The sequence below is a fragment of the Delphinus delphis genome, chromosome 12 (genome assembly GCF_949987515.2).
Source record: "Delphinus delphis chromosome 12, mDelDel1.2, whole genome shotgun sequence".
Taxonomy (NCBI): domain Eukaryota; kingdom Metazoa; phylum Chordata; class Mammalia; order Artiodactyla; family Delphinidae; genus Delphinus; species Delphinus delphis.
The window spans coordinates 43,335,940-43,353,458 of NC_082694.2; the positions used below are offsets into that span (position 1 = coordinate 43,335,940).

The 17,519-nt window shown below is 41.0% G+C and overlaps 1 long non-coding RNA gene across 2 annotated transcripts in view; it reads right to left on the reverse strand.

The window, feature by feature from the left end:
• Nucleotides 1-9,086: 9,086 nt before the first annotated feature.
• LOC132434894 (uncharacterized) overlaps nucleotides 9,087-17,519 on the reverse strand; it is a 427,467-nt gene continuing 419,034 nt past the window's right edge. For both annotated transcript variants that reach the window (XR_011246683.1, XR_009521451.2), the window contains exon 8: nucleotides 9,087-15,711. This is a non-coding gene — a long non-coding RNA (uncharacterized lncRNA). The remainder of the gene's footprint in view (nucleotides 15,712-17,519) is intronic.

A 17,519-nucleotide genomic window follows, 5' to 3' on the forward strand; every position in this document is an offset into this window, starting at 1 on the left:
GTCCTGGACCCTGTGCATTTCCGGCTTGCCATACTCGAATCCGTCTTCCACCTGTTGAATTTTGGCTCTGAACTCTGCACTCTGCTTTTAGTCCCTGCCTTTAGCCCCTACAGACATAATATTTAAACCTCCTCCATTATCAAGATTTTAGCTACAGGACTTTGTCTGGCTTGTCCTTTGGGTTCCTGGGATCCTCCATGGGCTTTGATAGGAAATCACATCCCTATCCTTGACCCCTCAAAACCTAAGCCACTCCCCAGTTACTTAGGTGGGCAACACTGGCCTCTCCTATAGGAAGTAGTCAGGCCTGAGATTCAGGCAATCAGAATCTGGTAATAACTGTTTAACCCCATGGGCCTTCATATTTCCAGATTAAAATAAGGTTAATCCCTGCCCTTGCCCACCTCTTAGGCTACTTGGACCCCTCAGAACAACTTCAGAAACCCATGAGGAAGACTGTTATGATCCTAAGAACATCATTCTGCCCAACTATGACTATGTTTAAAAATAGGCCCCATGATTTCCAACGTTAAAAAAATAAAAAGAAAAAAACAGACAAGGTTTACCCAGAGAAGCAAAGCAATTAGAAGGATTTAGGTAAATACCTTGAACACTTAAAAAGAAAGATACTGTCTAAAACTGATTCCCAATCTTGATTTGTGTTCACATCTCCAGCCTAGAACCAATCAGTAGCACAGCGTTAGGAAACCACCAATAAACCCCATTTGGTATAATAAAATGGTGACCATAATTTTTACTCCAAGGGAAAAGACACAGGGAGTGGAGACATTACTGCCTAGAAAATTGAATTAATAGAATTAATAGGATTAATAGAAATGATCCATGCAATTCCAGTTTTCTAATATCACTGAAACCATGTCTCTTGCTCAGCAATTTCTCCAGAAGTGTCTTGAGTTAGCCTTTTGGTATCCTAGAGGTCTGGTTTTGTACTACTGCTCAGATTCCCAGGTTCAGAAATATGCTACCTGGTGGAAAGGGTCCTCATCCAAGAAATGAGACAAGCTTTCAGATGAAATACCCTTTGTATCTTCCAGTGCCTCTTTCATTTGCTCTGTCTCCCTTATATCTCTCCGGGATAAAATTCATGTCACCTTTTAAATAAAACACATCTGCTTAATCCTGCCCAAAAGAAACTTCCACTGTCCTATTTAATAGTCATTTGATCTACTAATGAACATCAAATAGCACAGATTAAACAGGAACCCTCTCCCCAGCCCTGCTTTATCCATTAAACACGTGTGAATCTGCAATGATCTCGCCTCTCCTTGTGCCCGATGACTAATTGAGTTTGAGACAGTGGCTGTCAAATGCTGGAAAAGAAATGATTTATGCTAAGGATATTTTTGGTCTCTGATATACCCAGCTTCAGAGGGAATAAAGGAAGTCATTACCATAACAGGATTGTGACGATAGGCAGTTTCTAACAATGGAATTGCCCTCCTACAGACAAGCCAGTCTATTAACTGGAAGCATCAAGTTTCCATTTTTGCTTTCACCCCCTGCTCCTGTGCAGGTGATCCTGCAGATTTTTATTTACATTTATTTCAGCTGCAACATTTAGTCCATTTCCCAGTTATCCTTCACTGAGATCTTATTGAAGCTGGGAACCATGGAAATAAGTGATAACCTCAGTAAAGAACCCAGCTGCTGGGCCCAGCCCACTGTTCAGTTGATGTATGATGTAGCAGTTGGCCCCTCTCTCAGAAACAGCAACTCGGGAACACTCTGGTTACCCACTGAGGAAACCTACTCCTTGCCTATAACCTGATACCATTGCTCTTGCTCGGGACTGTAAAATGGCAGTAGGTGAATAGAAATTTCAGGCTGATGTGTACGAACTGGGTTTACAATACTGCCTTCTTGGAACAAAAAGGGGGGTTGAGTAGGGGAGGGGGGACCGATTTTTACTTGTTTTAATATACACAGGGTGCATACGTCAGAACCCAAACTATGTCAACCTGTAAGCTTTAGAAATCCCAATAACAATGCTGAATGTTGGTGACTATATATTGGCTTATTTTATCACAGGGATAGTTTTGTCAGCTAGCCAGAGCTGAAAGACTGGCAAGGATCACAATGCAAAGAGATTTCTGACTTTTTGTGACTCTGCTTCACTGGATCTTCTGCTGCCCCTGGGAGTTGCCTCTCATGGATCCAGGAATAGTATAACCATTTTCCCATTTTCCATCTCCTCCAAGGTCCATTGCTCTTATGCCATCAATTCTGCCCCAGGTAACACTGACAGAGCACCCTCTAGCTGGTCTCCAGCTCCTCAGATGGGCCCTGAGGACACACTTCTCTCCGTTTCCCACCCTAGCTGTCTCTCTTAGCCCCAAATATTGACTCCTACAAGGTTTTTCTGATAACAGGTTAAATGGATCTTCAGTGATGTACATGGAAATGAAGGCAAAATTCCTCCAAGGGTTTAGATTCCCTGGGAGTGAGGAATTCAAAGGTTGGATATTCACATCCCAAGGTAACAGAGGGAAATAGTTTTCATCTCACCTCCCTCCTGTCTCATGTTCTGCTCCTCGTGTCCCCCATCAAGGTATCCAGTGCCTTCAAGCTACCTCCACGACTCCACAGCCTCTCTCAATACTGTTTGCTTCCCTATGAAAAGCGCATTCTTTTCTCTGAGCCCAACACCCCTGCTCAGAACATCCATCAGCAAGAATCACACAGTGATTGGGCTGTGACACTCAGCTATAAGAGATAAACTTAACACAAAGGTAATTTACATAAATGGGAAGTTCAAGGGCAAACGAACTCCAGGCATAGCTGGATCCAGGGGTTTAGACACTGTTTTCAGAAATCTATCTCCATTTCTCAGCAATTCCTTTTTGGTCTTGGCTTCATTTTACTTTTTTTTTTTTTGCGATATGCGGGCCTCTCACTGTGTGGCCTCTCCCGTTGCGGAGCACAGGCTCCGGACGAGCAGGCTCAACGGCCATAGCTCACGGGCCCAGCTGCTCCGCGGCATGTGGGATCTTCCCGGACCGGGACACGAACCCGTGTCCCCTGCATCGGCAGGTGGACTCTCAACCACTGCGCCACCAGGGAAGCCCTTGGCTTCACTTTAAGGCACTGCCTCCCTGAGTTATAACAGGACTGCCAAAGCTCTATATTTACCTCATCCTTAGAGCTAGTGGTCTTGGTAATTCCAATAGAAATCCCAGGTTGGGCTCTGATTAGCTGAGCTTAATCATGTATTATCCCTGAACCATTTACTATGGCCAGGTGGACTGTATTCTAATTAGTCAGCCTGGATTTCTATACCCACCTGAAAGCACTTGTAATGGGCTCCCCACTGGAAATAAGGGTTTTGTCACCAAAGCAGTTAGGTCAAGAGGCAAGCTTGGGAAAACACACTATAGCTATGCTAACAGTCCACGGATTAAATGATTAGTTTAATTAAATTAATACTAATTAAAAAGCCCCATCCCAGATAAATAGGTCCATGATGGAGAAAACGCCTCCATTAATAACAGGCTAGTAGGAATCAGGGCCTTTTAGAACCATTCTAATCATATTTCCTGCATTTGGCTATTTATCGCAGCCATATCTAACTCCCTCAAAATGTAATTATAATATGTGGAGCATTCATATTGGAATTGGCCCTGCTTGGGCATCATTGTCTAAAACAACAATATCCAAATTTGTTTTTAAGCACCATCACTTTCTTCAAATAAAATTGTATGTAAAATTCCAATACATAAAATAGGTGAACCTGAGCTGCTCTATTTACAGCTGAGAGTTGGAGATGATGAAGAGTAGAGGGGCAGACACAGATATGAGGACCCAGCCCTTTCCCACTTGTTGGCTCAGGGGTGGGTACATCCTTGGAACCCCTGGGGTTCCTGGGAGAACAATTTGAAAATGATACATCTGACTGCTCTGGACACCAGTCTCTTGACTATGAATGTTAGTTAAGCCTACCTAATTCAGTTTCCTTACCATAACTAACTGTGAAGGAGCTCATTTAAAATAATAATAATAGTAATAATAATAATATTAAGACACTTATATTGAATAACAGTAACCCAAAAGAAAATTACTCACATCACAACCTGAAGTCAAATCGATATATTTCAATTTATCTATGTCAATCTGCTATGTATTGTCTAAATGAATGTTCAATCTTTAAATATCTATGACACTACCTATAATTGCATATTCTAAACTTTACATTAGCATTATGCTATGTATAGTTTCTCTTCTTTCTCTTCTCCCCCCATCACTAAGTAACCACTATTAACAGCCTGTTTCCTATTTTGTACACCTTTCCTTAAGCTTGTACAATCATATGCAGACATAGATACACATCTATGGGGAAAAGTAGTGGGTTTTTGTTTACAAATATGAAATTATTATACAGTAGATACTTATCTACATCTTAAATTTCTCACTGCAGAATTCTTTGTGGAAATCCCTCTTGCTCAACTAGTATAGACCTAATTCATTCTTTAATACATACTAATTCATGATACTGACATGCCAAAATTTATTCAACTATTTCCTACCAATAAGTGTTCAGGTTGCTTCTACCTTTTTAAGGTTTTGTTTTTATAAAATTTTGTTATTTGTTTATTTTGTTCTGCTTTACTATTACAATGTAGCAGTAAACATTTGTATAAATATACCCTTAGATATCAGTGATTTTATTCCCAGATATGAAATAGGTCAAAAGATATGTGTATTCTAAAATTTGACATTTTTTTTGCTTTTTTTTTTTGTTTGTTTGTTTTTGTTTTTGTTTTTTGCGGTACGCGGGCCTCTCACTGTTGTGGCCTCTCCCGTTCCGAAGCACAGGCTCCAGACGCGCAGGCTCAGCGGCCATGGCTCACGGGCCCAGCCGCTCCGCGGCACGTGGGATCTTCCCAGATCGGGGCACGAACCCGTGTCCTCTGCATCGGCAGGCGGACTCTCAACCACTGCGCCACCAGGGAAGCCCCTTTTTTTGCTTTTTTTAAGCAGTATTGTAATTCACATTTTCACAAGTAATGATTAAAATGTCTTTTCTCCATAGGCCCATTATCATTTGTTATTGTCATTCTTCTTAAGCCTTTACATTTTACTCAATTCTCTATAACAGGTATCTTTATGATGGGCATGAATGGTTTTCCATTGTACCTTTCATTGGCATTTTCTTCACTGTTAGTAAGGTTGAGCATCCTTTCACTGAGATGGCAATTTTGATTTCTTCTTCTGTGGATTCCCAATTCATAGCCTTTGCCCATTCTACTATTGGGTTGTGTATTTTTTTTTTTTGTGGTACGCGGGCCTCTCACTGTTGTGGCCTCTCCTGTTTGCAGAGCACAGGCTCCGGACGCGCAGGCTCAGCAGCCATGGCTCACGGGACCAGTCGCTCCGCGGCATGTGGGATCTTCCCGGACTGGGGCACGAACCTGCGTCCCCTGCATCGGCAGGCGGACTTTTAACCACTGCGCCACCAAGGAAGCCTGTTCTTTATCTTTTTGATAATAGCCATCCTAACAGGAGTATATCTCACAGTGGTTCTGATTTTCATTTCCCTGATGATTAGTGATGTTGAGCGTCTTTTCATGCACCTATTGTCCTTTTGTATGTCTTATTCAGAGAAATGTCTATTCAGTTCCTTTGTCCATTTTTAAAATCAAGGTTTTTTTTGCTATTGAGTTATAGAAATTCCTTATATAGTTTGGGTATATTGTCAGATATATTGTCTACAATTATCTTCTCCCACTCTGTAGGTTGACTTCTCATTTTATTTTATTTATTTATTTTTTGCTGTGCAGAAGCTTTTTAGTTTGATTCAGTCTCACTGGTCTATTTCTGCTTTTGTTGCCTGTGCTTTTGGTGTCATAGTCAAGCAATCATTGCCCAGTCCAATGTCTAGAAGATTTTTCCCTATCTTTTCTTCTAAGAGTTTTATTGTTTCAGGTCTATGTTTAAGTCTTTAATCTATTTTGAGTTGGGTTTTGTATGTGGTGTGAGATAAGGGTCCAATTTCATACTTTTGCATGTGAATATCCAATTTCCTCAACACCATTTATTAAAGAGACAATCTCCTCCCAATTGTGTATTCTTGGCACACTTGTCAAAGATCAGTTGACCATATACGCCTGGGTTTATTTCTAGATTCTCTATTCTGTTCCATAGGTATATATGTCTGCTTTTATGCCAGTACTATACTGTTTTGATTACTGTAGCTTTGTAATATGTTTTGAAATCTAAGTGTATGATACCTCCAGCTTTGTTCTTCTTGCTCAGAATTGCTTTGGATGTTCAGGGTCTTTTGTGGTTTCAAATAAATTTGAGGATTGTTTTTTCTATTGATGTAAAACAAATGCCATTACAATTTTTATAGAAATTGCATTGAATCTATAGATTGCTTTAGGAAATAAGGACATTTTAACAGTTAATACTTCCAATCCACGAACACAAGCTATGCTGCCATTTATTTGTGTCTTTTAAAATTTTCTTTTGTCAATGTTTCATAATCTTTGGTGTACAAGCCTTTCACCTCTTTGATTAAGTTTATTCCTAAGTATTTTATTCTTTTTAATGCTATTGTAAATTGAACCATTTTCTTAATTTCCTTTTCAGATAGACCATTATTATAGAAATGCAACTGATTTTGTATGCTGATTTTGTATCCTGTGACTTTACTGAACTCACTTATTAGTTCTAACATTTTTTTGTGTGTGTAGTCTTTAGGGTTTTCTATATATAAGATCATGTCATTTACAAACAGAGACAGTTTTACTTCTTCCTTTGCAATTTGGATGCCTTTGATTTTGCCTGATTGCTCTAGGTAGGACTGCTAGTACTATGTTGACTAGGAGAGGTGAGAGTGGGCATTCCTGCTTTATTCTGGATCTTAGAGGGAAAGCTTTCAGCTTTTTACCATTTAGTATGATGTTAGCCATTTATAAATAACCTTTATTGTGTTGAGGTAAATTCCTTCCATAATTCCTAATTTGTTGAAAGTTTTTACCATGAAAGGGTATAGAATTCTGTCAAATACTTTTTCTGCATCTGTTGAGATATCATGTAGTTTTTATCCTTCATCTGTTCATGTGGTGTATCACACTAATTAATTTGCATATGTTGAACCATACCCATATCCCAGGGATAACCCTACTTGGTTATGCTGTATGAATCCTTAATGTGCTGTTGTTTCAGTTTGCCAACATTTTCTTGAGGATTTTTGCATCTATATTCAACAGGGATATGGTATTTTTGATGGTGTCTTTGTCTGGCTTTGGTATCAGGGTGATGTCAACCTGATAGAATGAGTTCGGAAGTGTTCCCTCTCCTTCCATTTTGTTTTGGGGGTGGTGGTGATAATTTAAGAAAGATTGATATTGATTCTACTTTAAATGTTTGGTAGAATTCACCCATGAAATCATTTAGTCCTGGGCTTTTCTGTGTTGTGAGGTTTGTTTTTATAACCCTTTTAAGCTCCTTATTTATTTTTTATTTGTTCAGGCTTTCTATTTCTTCTTGATTCTGTCTTGATAGGTTGTATGTTTCTAGAAATTTCTCCACTTCTTCTAGGTTGTCTAATTTTTGGCACATAATTGTTCATATTAGTTCCTAAAGCTCTGTGGGATTGTAATGTCTTCTCTTTCACTCCTGATTTTATTTGAGTCTTCTTTTTTCCTAGTTAGCCTAGCTAAACGTTTTTCAATTTTATTTCTTCAAGAAAACCAACTCTGTTTCCTCATTTTAAAATTCTTCTTCTATTCTCTATATCATTTATTTCTGCTCTGATCTTTATTATTTCTTTAGATAATTTGGGGTTTAGTTTGTTCTTCTTTTCCTTCAGGTATAAAGTTAGATTGTTTATTTGAGATGTATCTTCTTTTTAAACGTAGGAATTCATTGTTATAATCCTCCTTCTTAGCACTGTTTTTCTTGCATCCCATAGGTTGTTTGCCTTTTCTTTTCTTATTGAAGTATAGTTGATTTAAAATATTTTACTAGTTTCAGGTGTAGAGCATAGTGATTCCATAGTTTTAGTTTATACTCCATTAAAAGTTATTATAAGATAATGACTATAATTCCCAGTTTTATACAGTATATCTTTGTCACTTATTTATTTTATACATAGTAGTTTGTATCTCTTAATCCTTTACTCCTATTTTGCCCCTTCCCCCCTTTCCTCTCCCCACTGGTAACCACTAGTTTGTGTTCTATATCTGTGACTCTGTTTCAGTTTTGCTATACACGGTCATTTCAAAATGTTTTTTAAAAAATTTTATTTAGTTATCTATCTGTATTCTCTTGTAGTTCACTGAATCTCTTTAAGGTGATTATTTTTTAATTCTTTGCCAAGCATTACATGAATCTCCATTTCTTTGGAGTCCATTACTTTAGCTTTACTAATTTCCTTTTACAGTGTCATGTTTGCCTGATTCTTTGTGATCCTTGTAGTTCTGGCTTGGTGTCTGTACATTTGAAGGTGCAGTCACCTCTTCCAGTCTTCACAGGCTGGTTTCAGCAGATAAAGACTTTCACTAGTCAGCCTAGTCAGAGATTCCAGGCTGATCAGCTGGTGGTGTCTACAGGCAAGCTTACTGCTGGGATTCACAGGTGGGGCCATCAAGTCCCTGGACAGGCGAGACTAAAGCCAGGTCATGGTGCTGCCTCCATATCTGCAGTCAGGTTCACAGTTTGTGGGCCTGCTACCGGGGCCATTGGCCCCCCTTCTCCAGTCAGCTTTCCTTAGTTTTGGACTCCACCTGGGTGTCACAACCTCCTACCTGGATCCTGAAGCTTCCAACAGAGGCACTGTTGTCCATGGATGGTTGCTAAATTGGTGATTCTATGGGGGACAAGGTCTGGGGTCCTTCTATTCTGCCACCTTGTTGACATCCATGTTGTCTTTTGTTTTCCACTTTTATTGAGATATATTTGACATACAGCACTGTATAAGTGTAAGGTATACAACATGATTTGAATGACATACAACATGAAATGATTATCACGATAAGTTTAGTGAACATCCATCATCTCATATAGTTATAAAATTAAAGAAATAGGAAAAAAATCTTTGTGATAAGAACTCAGGATTTACTCTCTTAACTTTCATATATAACATAGAGCAGTGTTAATTATATTTATTATGTTGAACTTGATAAATCCTTAGTACTTATTTATCTTATAACTGGAAGTTTGAACCTTGTGACACCTTCGTCCAATCTCCCCTCCCCCCACTCTCTGCCTCTGGTAGCCACAAATCTGATCTCTTTTTCTGACGAGTTTTTTGTATGTTTGGGGTTTTTTTGAAGTATAATTGACATACAACACTATGTTAGTTCCTGTTACACAACATAATGTTTTTTTCTATACATTTCAAAATGATCATCACAATAAGTCTAGTTACGATGTCACCATACAAAAATATTACTTAGTTATTGACCATATTCCCCACACTGTACATTTCATACCCATAACTTATTTATTTTGCAACTGGAATTTTGTACCTCTTAATCTCCCTCACCTATTTCTTTCCTCCTCCACACTCCCCTCTTGTCCTCCGACAACCACCTCTTTGTTCTCTGGATCTATAACTGTTTCTCTTTTGTTATGTAAGTTCATTTCTTTCGATTTTTAGATTCCACGTCTAAGGGAAGTCATAGCATTTGTCTTTCTCTGTCTGACTTGTTTCACTTAGCATAGTACCCTCTAGGTCCATTCATGTTGTCTTTTTAAAGTCCATTTTGTAGGGCTGCTTTTATATTACAAACACTTTCTTTTCCCCCCATAGTGTTTTATTTGACTTAAGCCTTTAAACATCAAAAAAGATGGTTGAGAACAGACACAGTATAAAATGAACTATGTGAATTATATATTGCCTTTTAAATAATTAAAAGCTCAAACATAAATACATGATTAGTAAATTAAAGATGATATTTAGATGTCAGTGTAGCATGGTTCAGGAAGTGACTATCAACTCTTCACGGGAAAGGTGCTGATCGACCCTTAAGCACTGCTGGGTGGTAGGTAGATCATTGTCCCAGCACCAATTTCTGGAGACCTGTGTTCACACCATGTCTCTGCCTCAGGCACTTTTATCTTTCTCTCAGGAATCAGAGGAAACATGTGAGGAAAAGCTCAGAGAAATTTTGCGACCCAAGGTGCAGTGTCAGTTAGCTTATTCAGAGGCAATTTGGCTGAGGGCTGGGGCACAGCAAAAGAGAACACTGAACAAATATGTTGATCATACAGAAAATGAACGTGCAAACATGTCATCGATCTTTCCACGGACATTTTAAAAGACTCTCCAGTAAGTGGAGACATGCAGTTGAAACATTCCCTGGAAGCTCAGAAAAATTACTGTACTTTTTGTCCCCATAACAAGGGAACCAACCATTGTTGAATACTTACTATGTGCCAGGCCTCAACCTCGGCCTTTAATCTTTTATCTTATTAATTCTCCTAACAGCCTTGTAAGGTAACAATTATCATACCAACTCAGCTGAGAAACTTCCCAAAGTCACACAGTTGGGTATGTAAGTGGTAGAGCTAAATTCTAACCCAGGTCTGCTTACTCCTAAGCCAGTCCTCTTACTTCTATCTCATTATAAATGCAGCACCTAGGATAGACTATTAATTGAAAAAAGCTGGCACAAAATTGTATGTTTCTAATATGAGCCTAACTATTTAAAAACATAAAGAGATGATTAAAAGATTGAAAGGGAATATACTAAAGCATTAATAGACCATCCATCTGGGTTGATGAGATTATAATAATTATACTAATAATAGCTCAAATCCAAGCTTTTACTACATGCCAGGCACTTTGCTAAGAACATTGTATCATTGTCTCATTAAATCCTCATAACAACCACTTGGGGCAGGTGTGATTATTTTTCTCATTTTACAGAAGAGGAAATGGTAAGTGACTTGCCCAAAGTCACACAGCTTGTGAGTTCTGGACCCAAACTCAATCTCCAAAGACTTTGCTCAAACAATATACCTGTGCCTTTCACTAATAATAGACATATACTTAGTTTTTACTGGGGAAAAAACTAACTATTAAAATGAAATCAGATTTTTTTAAAAATCCAAATTTTTTTCAGTGCATGGTTACTTAGCAGGACATGGGAGCTTCCTGGGCTTGGCCCATTGTTCACCGTAAAGGTTAATCTGGGCTGCAGGGCCTTTCAGCCTTACCCTGGCCAAGTGCCTACAGGACACGCAACCCTACAGTCACTTTCTCCAGCCAGCAGATGCCCTCCTTCATGGTGGCTCAGCACATGCCCTCTCTGGGAACACTTGCTGGCTGATCTGCTTCAGAACCAGGGTTCTAACCCAGGGATCTAATGACTGTTGGTTTGACCTGTGCTTTCTGTTTTTCCAGACTCTGATGCCTACCTCAACTCCATCCCCCTTTTGCTTCCAAGTCTCTGGTTCACCTACAGGCAGAACCTATGTTGCTCGCTTGTAGGTAGCCTTAGAAGAAGGGATTACAAAGTCCACAAGTCACAGGCACAGCTTCAAAAATGGTCAGGGGCTTACCTGGTGGAGCAGCGGATGAGAGTCCGCCTGCCGATGCAGGGGACACGGGTTCGTGCCCCGGTCTGGGAAGACCCCACATGCCGCGGAGCGGCTGGGCCCGTGAGCCATGGCCGCTGAGCCTGCGTGTCCAGAGCCTGTGCTCCGCAATGGGAGAGGCCACAACAGTGAGAGGCCCACGTACCGCAAAAAAAAAAAAAAAAAGGTCAGAAAAGAAGACAAAGCTGCCAGCATAATTTCCCCTTGACCGGCCGTCTCCTGAAGTGGGGGCCACACCGTGACTGATGGCCCAGCACTTCTTGGCTCTGTCGACTTTCCTGTTAATAGGTCTTCTCCAGGGGCAGGCAGCAGGGGATTTCTCCCATCCTGCCTGCCCCTGGCTTGAGCCTTGACCATAGCAGCCCTTCCTCATGTCTTCAGCTGAACACTGAGCTGGCATTGCCTCCCTGACACACTCAGCGCCGTCGTCCTTCTAGCTGAGCAATTCTGAGCGCTGAACTTCTGCATCCAAAGGGGGGTAGGGCGGACACCCATTCTGCAGCCACTGCGTCAGCCAGCTTACAGCTTTTCCTGACCTTCTGTGGCTTCCCTCTCATAGGAACAGGTCACACAGATCCACCTGGAGCTCACATATGGCAGTTCACAGGTGGCTAGTCCAGAGCAAGTCTGTGTGAATTCGTAACCTCCTAAGACTCTGATCTTTAGTGACTGTGGACTCTCTCCAGCTTTTCTCAGGGCAGCACCGAGTATTACAACTATCACCAAACAGTTTTCTTTACAACAATAGTGTCCTTTGAGAGGCTTGATAATATGTTACAAGGGGTGAGGGGAGTGTCTGTTATTAAATGAGTTTGGAAAACTCTGCCTCCATAACCTTTATTGGAGATTCACAATTCGCATCAGAATATACAAGCGTCTGTGAAATCCTCCCATAAGGAAACCTGCTTAGATGGGCTGCATCCAGTGTTTTGCACTTGCTTATAAGGCCCCAGCTCACCCCTATGTTCTCCAGAACACCTATGGACCTCATATTGGACACTGATGTTCTAATGAACATAGCTTGGAAATCTCAGTGGCCTGAGAATGAGTAGATGAGGGTAATCATCTAGTGATGCCTCCAGCCAGCCTTACACAAGTCTCTTCACCTCTCTAGGCCTCAGTTTCTTCATCAGTAAAATGGGGGTTAGATTAAGGCTATTTTCAAACTAATCCTGAGGGAAGTTTAAAGTGTCTATGGCCCTACCTCACGAGCTTCCTCAAGGGGTGAAGTGGAGGAGAGGTCAGCTTGGAGCCCTCCAGATCCCCTCCTCACAACTGGCTGAGCTTTGCTGAAAGCTGTTTTATGTATAATAAATTGTCCTTCTCAGAGAACCTTCAGAAACACCTTTTGGAAGAGAAGGCAGTGGGAAAGGGATAGAGGAGGGGAGGAACAGTGTGAGGATATAGATTGCTATCTTGTTGCCCTGGCTCCTGTACTACTGTCTCACTCTCCTAGTCTGGACATTGGTTCACTACTCCCACCCCAACTCCTCTGTCATCCAAAGGCTGGATATGACATGGTCTGACACCCCTGTTACCACCAGCAAACTTCTATTTCTCAAGGTGAGGCATATGGACTAGATGCTTATTAAAATGCAGATTCCTGGGCTCTACCTCAGACCTACTGAATCAGAATAGGGGAGAGCAGGACCTGAGAATCTTCATTTTAACAAAGGCTCCAGCTGATTCGCAGGGACTCTGAAGTTTCAGATCCACTGCCCAGACCTTGGGAGCTGGTAAGTTTCCACCATGCTAGGCATTTGATCCCCTCCCTCCACTGATGAGGGTTACTTCTCTGGCAGGTGCTAGACAGACAAGGGGTTTCTTACTTGTTCTAGTGGAACTTGTAACACAAAGTAAAAAAAAAAAAACAAAACAATAGAACAAATAAACCATTTTTCCTCATAAACAGGAAAAAACACACAGAATTCCCAGATGAATACTGGAAGGTACAGCTAGGAATCAAAGTTCTGAAAAGACACTCACCCTTCCTTAATGGGGACATGCTTCTTCATCCGCTCACCTCACTCCTGATGGACTTCTTGTCCTGCCAATGCTCCTTTGCCTTCTGGATTGTGGTTCTGAAAGCTTGATGTGCCTCAGAATCGCCTGGAGGGCTTGTTCAAACAAAGATTTCTGGGCCCACCCACAGAGTTCTGATGCAGGGAGTCAGGGGCAGGGCCTGAGAATCTGCCTTTTCACAAGTTCCAAGTGCGGCTGCTGGCCGGAGTCCCCATTTCAAACGGCACGTCCCTTATGAGCTACTTAACCTCTTTATGCCTCAGGTGCTGCCTCTATAAACTGGGGATAAGAACATCTACTTCACTGGGTTCTTGTGAGGATTAAATTAGTTACTCCTCACAAAGTACTTAGAACAGTTTCTGTAATTGTTAAGCCCTCAGTAAATGTGGGCCATAATCCCAGAGAGAGGGTTGCAGTAAGGAAGCACTCTGCTAATAAAATCTTCCACACCTGCTTTATAGAACTCAAGCAGTCCTGCAAAATGAGTCCCTTTCTCCTTGCGCCCATCACATCATTTCAAGCTAGATTAAAAATAACAAAAACTAAAATTTATTGAGTACTCGCTATGTGCTAGGAATACTAAGCAATTTACATGTATTCTTTCTGTCACCTTCACAATAATCCTGTGAAATGGGGCTGTAATCCCACTTGTGCAAATAAGGAGAATGAGGCTGCAAGAGTACCTAAATTTTGTAAGTATCTTGCTCTGTCTCACAACCTGTGAGTGGCAAAACTGGGATTTGAACCCCCTAAACCCACGACTGCAAAGCCCATGCCCTTCACCATCCCAGACGTAGCAAATAGGTTTCATCCTCCATCATCCCATCTGCTAACAGCTGCCTGGGGAAAAGCATTCTGAGGCATAAATATCCTGACTTAAGGGGAAGGATTGCTAGAATTGATTAGAAACGTCTAGCTGCCATGCAAACTGGTGGGGGTGGGGAGGATGTCAAAATGTAGACCAGATATTTGCTGCCCCTGCACTTTGCTATGACAACACAGATGGTGGTAAATGTTTCCTAATTGTATTGAAGATTATATTTAAATACACACAACTCAGGTGGATGCTCTCAGGAGCTGCTAATGATTTCAGATCTGTAGTCCAGCTCCCCTGCCCACTGTAATTTAATTCACATTGTATTTCAGTGCACACCGATGAAGGCAAATAGTTGTGTGACTAAGCCTCATCTGTAGATGATCCAAAACCATCTGTCTTCGGTTTTAGAGTTCCAGCAGGGATACGGTGCTTTAAAATTGTCATTAGACTATCTGACATGATTGATATTCTAGCCAGTTTTTGGATAGTATGCAAGGATTTAAATGGGAAAGAAATAATATTCCATCTTCAGGTAAAACTTGAAGAAACAAAGCTTTAACCTCCTGAACCTGATTCCTGATTCTGTCAACGTATTTTCCGACTATCTTAAGCCCGGCGTTCTCAATGCATGGGAAAATTGACATCAGGACATTTGTTAGAAAGCAGATTTCCAGTTCCTAGCCTGGGAGATTCTAATCCAGACTGTGAGGGGTGGAGCTGGGCAACTGCACTTTAAACAGGTACGACAGGTCTTAGGACTACACCTGGGAAGCCTTACCTTAAGCAATGCTATAGAACGGCAGTTCCCACTGTTTTTCAACAGGAGGAAAAAACCTTTTCTATTCAAAACATTTCTTAGACATCACTTGATAGCAGCTGAGAAAACAAAGGATGGCAAAAAACTACAATTCATTTTGTAGTGATTATAGATAAACATGTATATGTTTACCACAGTAGTGTGCAAATAGATATTTGAGAGTGAGAAGGAACTATGTGCAAGAGATTGTGTTTAATTCATCTATATGCAATGTTTGATGCACATATAAAATTTAAATCTTTTGCAGATAACTCTGCAAACCTTTCCTCCACCCCTCTCCTAACCCTGCCTGCCTACAGAGGACCACAGGCCAAGGTGAGAAACCACTGACTCCAGTTTTAATTCCTACCCATTCTAGCACAGTTGTCCCTTGGCAGGTAGATGGGCCACCACTCACCTGAGGAGAGAAGAAAAGTCACATTCGTGGAGCACTTACGTGACAAGTGTAGATCCATATAGCTGCTATACATACAATTCCTTCTTCCATCATCTGCATCAACACAGTCAAAACCCAAGTTTGATTAATAAATTCTCATTTTACTGTAAAATCAGATGTCTCCATCTCTTAAATCTCAATTCCAGTTTCTATGGTTTTTATGTCTAAAACTCACATTTGTAAATAATATTGAATCAGAAAAAGGTGTTGGGTAACTACTGTGAGAAAAGTGCTATACTGAGGACCATAAAGACTTCGTTAAAAATCAGCTTGGGTTGAATACTGGGGATTCTCATCATTAAAGAAATGTTCGTTTGGATATTTTTGGATGGTTCCTATTCTGTTTGTCAAATTCAAAACTCTTCTCAACTTTAGAAATGGAGAACTAGGAAGACAGGATTGTCTTTCCTTAATAAAGAGTTCCTGGGTTCTAACACATGTGGCTTAAATAAGATTATGATCCCAATTGCCTTTTGCTTAAACTCACATTCAAATTAGCTGGGGATCCCTGAGAAATCCCGGCATAGACGGTGGAAGGTGCTGGGCTAGAATTCAAAATTCACAGAGAAAATCTATGAAGCACACGTGGACAATAAGAAACGATGAATATATGTAAAGACAAAGACACCATAAGTATCAGTAACCAGAAAGTTTTTGCCCAGTGTCTGTCGTGGCTGGCACTGAAGGACTGGCTGGACATTACAGGTTTGTTTGATATTGTCGTAAATGGTAACAATGAGGAATTGGACTGTGGTAAAAACCCAAACTTAGTAACACAAGGACAAAAGCACTCAGAAAGTTGTCTTAATCGATTCAGTTCTGATCGTTTCTGGCTAGGCTATGCTCAGATTTAAAACCATCATGCTCATAGATGATTGAGCTGTAGTTCATTAAGAAATGCTTGAAGGGCGATGAGAAAGGAGAAAATGAGAACTGCTTCATTGGGATAATTTTTTTTAATGCTATTTGTCTTCATGACGCCAAGGAGAAGCACAAGGAGATTCAGCAGCCACATTTAGTTTGTGATGACCTTTCACCTCTGTTGATCTCTGACCCAGCTGCTTCAATCACACAGACGTGGCAGCTCAACAAGGAGATGTTTAAGGAGACAGTTTTCCTTTGTAGTGCAGTGGGAGGGAAAGAGGTTGAGGAGAAAATCTCTCCAGCAAAACAAATTGCCTCTGTGCTTTAGCTGACAAAGGGTTAACAGACCATCAGGTCCAGTTTCTGCTCAGCAGTTTAATTGCTGCAGGCCAGGGAAGCATTGGAGGGAGAGAGGGCCATTACTGGGGACCTCATTTTTCAAACACCTGTCAGAAAGCTAGGCCACGGCATGGATTTGATACAGAAACCAGGAATTGGGTCTCTTTCCCAAATTCAAATGACTTGGGTCCTATTGACTTGTTCCTCAGCAGGAATTCTCTAGCTGTTAGCTACTAGGGTCCTTTTATCTGTGAATAGATTGTTTCCCCAAAGAGGCACACCATAGAGAGGGAGAGGGAGAGGGAGAGAGAGAGAGAGAGGAAGAGAGAGAGAGGGAGAGGGAGAGAGAGAGAGAGGAAGAGGAAGAGAGAGGAAGAGAGAGGAAGAGGGAGAGAGAGGGAGAGAGAGAGGAAGAGAGAGAGAGACAGAGAGGGAGAGAGACAGAGACAGAGAGAGAGGGAGAGAGAGAGGGAGAGGGGGGAGGGGAGGGGGAGGGGGAGGGAGAGAGTGATTTTTAAAGCAGGGTTCCCAAAGCTTAGGATACATCAGAACCACCTGGAGGACTTTTTAAAACAGGCAGTAGTCAGGCCACACTGTTAGATTTGTGTCAGTAGATCTGGGTGGGACCCAGAAATTTGCACCTCTAGTAATCCCAACGT